The sequence below is a fragment of the Dipodomys spectabilis genome, unplaced genomic scaffold (assembly GCF_019054845.1).
Source record: "Dipodomys spectabilis isolate Male_0828 unplaced genomic scaffold, ASM1905484v1 ptg000396l, whole genome shotgun sequence".
Lineage (NCBI taxonomy): Eukaryota > Metazoa > Chordata > Mammalia > Rodentia > Heteromyidae > Dipodomys > Dipodomys spectabilis.
Genome location: NW_024871073.1, coordinates 105873 through 110597, shown reverse-complemented (window position 1 = coordinate 110597; position 4725 = coordinate 105873). Strand labels below are relative to the sequence as shown.

Below are 4725 nucleotides of genomic sequence, written 5' to 3'. Positions count from 1 at the left end.
AAAAAGACCCTTCTCAGTGATAAGCATTTGTGTACCATTCCTAGATATGAAGATGTTTAAATATTACTGAAATTGGTTTGGAATAAATAAAGTTCAGCTTGACTATCTTGAGAAAGAAGAATTGGTTTCTCAGCACTTTAGGTAAGAACTTGAGTGAAAGAAACCAAATGAAAAATGAGGAACCACTGAATACATATATTCAAATGAAACAAACGAACCCCAAAAAAACACAAATTAATTCAGTACTCAAGAACCTGCAGGAAATGCAAAGATTTATTTAAAAAATCAGCTATGTTAAGCTTATGAAAAACCTGACTATATGGGAGTCTACTGTTGTGAGGATAGTGGTTAAAGCCCAGACTGGACATAAAGATCTGTACACAATGCCAGACACCTGCTAATCTAAATTCCAGGAAGAATAACATCAAGTGGACTGAGCCCATGATCATACACAAGTAGGAAGCCAGATTCTATCTGAAAATTAATCTGGATAATTTAGGGCTGGGGGCATGACAAACTGGTAAGAACACCCATTTAGGAGACACAAGACACTATATTCAAACTTTAATATTATGGATGTTAAAGAAAAAAGCTATGACTTCAAAGAATTGGAATAATTGTAAGATTTGAGTATTTGTGGGGAGAAAAATCCATTAGAGAGATACAGTGAACCCATGTTTCAATGCTTTCTACTTAAGTGATAATGTTATGTGGTACTCCAGACATAACAGAGTTACCTTGCAAAAATAACTGAGCATGGGTGTGCATTTGGGTGATGAAAATACTCTATTTACACAGGTATTATTTAAATAGATTTTTTCGGTAGATAGTAGTTTTTGAAATAAGAGCCTGGGTGATATCCCTGAGCATTTTCTCCACATGTGACCACTTAATTTATTTTTAATTGATTAATTAATTAATTAGTTTGATGCTAATACTAGAGCTTGAAGTCAGGGCCTGGCTCTGTCTCAGAATTTGTCATTTTTTTGTTTTAGTTTTCTCAAGGCTAGCATTCACTGCTTGTACCATAGCTCCATTTCTAGCTCCATAGCTCCATTTCTAGCTTTTGCTGGTTACTTTCAAATCAAGATCTAATGGACTTTTTTTTCTTGGTCTGGTTTCAAACCACAATTCTCAGATTTCTTCTTTCTGATTAGCTAGGATTAAAGCCATGATCCACCAGTGTGGCTTCTACTTTTTCCTCTATACTTATTTAATGCACATATTTAGATAATAATATAAAACTGAGAGTATAGAAGAAAGATGTACAGTCATGATATTGTCCTGTCACAAATTCAAGTTAGTAAAGTAAATTTCTTCCTAAGACCATACAAAAAAATACCATAATATAGTGTAAGAGAACTCAGTATTGAACAGACGAGCTTTAAGAGCTTTATAATAGATCCATTATTTATTGTTACTCAACATTAGGAAAAATGTATAATGCAGTAAGTAAAATGGAAGTCCTTTGGAAGACTACTTAAATTCCTTGTTTTTTAAAAGACACTTGTTTTCATCTAAAAAAAATAGGCCTGTCTATTGTCTTCGTGTGATTTTGATGATTGAATATGCTTAATGAAAAGTCAAACTGTATTAGTAGTCCTTTATTATCAATTCTGACTTTTTCTTTTTGGAGAATATAATGATCAAAGCAATAGTTCAGAATCAGCAAGCAAGAGGTCAGAATCATGCTTCCAGTGCAAGTGGGTCACCAGTAAGTAATCCTCAATACCAGTTTCCACAAAGTTTTCTCACAGATACAATCAGCCTGCCTTTTCTAGCTGCTTTCCTAGCCTGTACCTATTCCTTCATTGTACAGGAAAAGTGTGATTCAACTGATTTCAGTCAGATCTGCTACTAGTGCTATCAAGGATTTAGATTCTTATGTAGGCTATTAAAAAGGTATTTACTAATTTCAAGTAAATACATAAATTCTATTTCCATCTTTTTTTAAAAAAAAAATTCTGCTTGTTCTATAAATTGATCAGAGGCATGGATTTTGTGGATAGCTCATCTCTGTCTTTCATGGCTCTCATAGATAATATGATTGCTCCATAATTATCCTAATTTATATTGTTTTATATTTTGGGTTGCATCATTTCACTTTCTGCACTGCCATTTCCCAAATCATTTATATAGGAGGCATTATTTCACATTTTCTCATTCCTAGAATAAGTTGCACATGAGGACACCACTGGTCCTCATTTTCAGTCTGTACCTTTGAATATGGAGGAACATCTTTCCTCTGCTCTCCATTTATTCCCTAATCTCCAGTTAGAATAATTTCGAATAGTAAAAATGGAAAAAGAAAATAAATCATGGTGAAAAAACATAGGCAGAGAATTCACCAGATATTTCTGACCAGTTCAACCAACATGAACTATTAGGGAAATACATGGACACCTCATTTCCACTGGCACTCAATGTATCTGGTTAGGCAATTCTAATGAAGATGAGGAACAAGATGAAAATGTGAGGAATGATAAAAATTGCAAGAAAAAAAATGGAGAAGGATCCAAGCAAATTTCTTCTTTGGGCTGCTGAAAATAACCAGCTTACTACAGTGCAGAGAATACTTTCCAAAAAGGCTACTCATGTGAATACTAGGGATGACGATGAGTATACCCCTCTTCATCGGGAAGCCTACAGTGGACACTTAGACATTGTCCGTGAGTTGGTGGCTCAAGGGGCACATGCAATAACTGTAGATGGCTGGACACCCCTGCACAGTGCATATACGTGTAATAATACCAGAGTGGCTTCTTTCTTCTTCATGATGCAGATACCAATGCCCAAACTAAACGCTTTTTGACCCCCTTGCATCTTGCTGCTGGTAATTGAGATAGCAAAAATACACTGGAACTGTTGAACCAATATGTCAAACCAGGTCTGAAGAACCACTTGGAAGAAACTGCATTTGATATTACCAAAAGGATAAGTATGTATCACTACCTCTTTGAAGTTGTGGAAGGCTGTACAAATTGTTCTCCTAAATCCTAATGATTCGGTTAATTTTCTTAAATTTCAAAAATGTCATTAATTCCTTTTTGTCAATACAACATATTTTCACAATCCAAATAAAAACAATATCTTATAGTAACAATTCATGGATTCTGTGGAGTTCTTCAAAGTGAATTGTCTGCTTTTGATGTCAAAATGTATTCAAGAGTTTTTGTATACATCTATAATGATTTATGCAGAGTTTGTGATTTTGTTGATCGGAAATAATTTTAACTTATCTGTTGAAATGAGTAGTATAGAAACTAAAGATATTTCCGGTGTTTGTCTGAAAAAGTATATTTTAAAATATTCTATATTCTATGTTTGCATAGTGTCCATAATCTATTTTATTCTCTCCTAGATATAATACATTGAATTCTACATTGTTTTATAACATATAGTTTCATTAATGTGTCCTTTCAGATTGCATTCCATACAGAAACAGTTTAAGATTCCTTTTTTTTCCCCTAGGTCCTTTTAGTATTATATTTCTTTGGGATAAAACAACAATGTTGTCTAATTTCAAAAGTTGTGTAAAGGTTATGCTATGTAAAGGCCTTTCTAAGGTGAAAATTTAATACACTGATGTCAAAGTAACTTTTAATTATATGAATTAGGTTTATTGTTACACTTGTAATTTTGTAATCAACTTTTTAATAGCTGTTTTTCATTTCTTGCATCTGAAGAATGAAAAATTTTGAATACTTCACGAATTTTCATATCATCCTTGTACAAGTGCCATGTTAATCTCTGTATTGCTGTAATTTTGGTATACAAGCTGCTGAAGAATGTAGTATCCTGTAAATTTTAGTAGTTAATGATGAAATATTTATACAGGCTTATATGCTTAGGTGCCTATTTGTAACAAGGAAACCTTATTGTTCCTAAAAATGCTATTAATCTTATTTCCCTAAAATTCTGTGAATAGTTGAAAAAAATATGTTGTACAGTTGATTGCTCACATTTGCAATTTTTTTGTCAATGACTATTTTAAGTCTTTTTCACTTAGAATTTGATCAAACTTTCAAGTATTAATAGCTAAGTCCAAAGTAGACGGTTTTTTCAAGTACTTATTTATCCAACTGTGTTAGATCTGTGGAGCCGATGGATTCAAAGTAAGCCTTGTTTAAGAGCTACTTCTAAACATATGCAGCTGAGATTTTTCCAAATGAGGTCTTACTGGCACAAATGTCTACCTGACCCTTTACCCTTCTTCCATGTAGGAATAGACCAACCAGAATATCTTACTCTGACAGCATAGATTGTATTAGTGGAACAAATCTAATCTTAGTTACAAGGGATCATAGGGAGATGAACAGTTCAGCCAGAACTGTTCATACTAGAAGGCATTTTATCAAAATATGATTGTTTATGATACCTACCATTTCAAATGTAGCTAAAACCAAGAAAGTGAAAAATTGTTCATATTCATGATTACCTAATGTCTTGGTCTGTCTACCTTCCAAAAAGGCAGGAACTTACACTACTGCCATTTTATCACCAAATATTTTCATAGTTGCAAGAGAAGTCCATATATTTCTCTTCAATATTAGGTCTTAAATTGGTAATGTTTTTTATTATTATTTTTATTTTTATTGTGAACAAAATGTACAGAGGGGTAACATTACATGGGCAAGATAATGAGTACATTTTTTATCAAGTATTGCAACCTCCTCCTTTGTTACCCTTCACATCCCTTCCCAGCCTCCCCCCGACCCCCACCCA

The 4725-nt window shown here is 33.3% G+C and overlaps 1 pseudogene; it reads right to left on the bottom strand.

Moving 5' to 3' along the window:
* Nucleotides 1-3690: 3690 nt before the first annotated feature.
* Nucleotides 3691-3790, bottom strand: LOC122096874 (annotated as a pseudogene).
* Nucleotides 3791-4725: the final 935 nt, after the last annotated feature.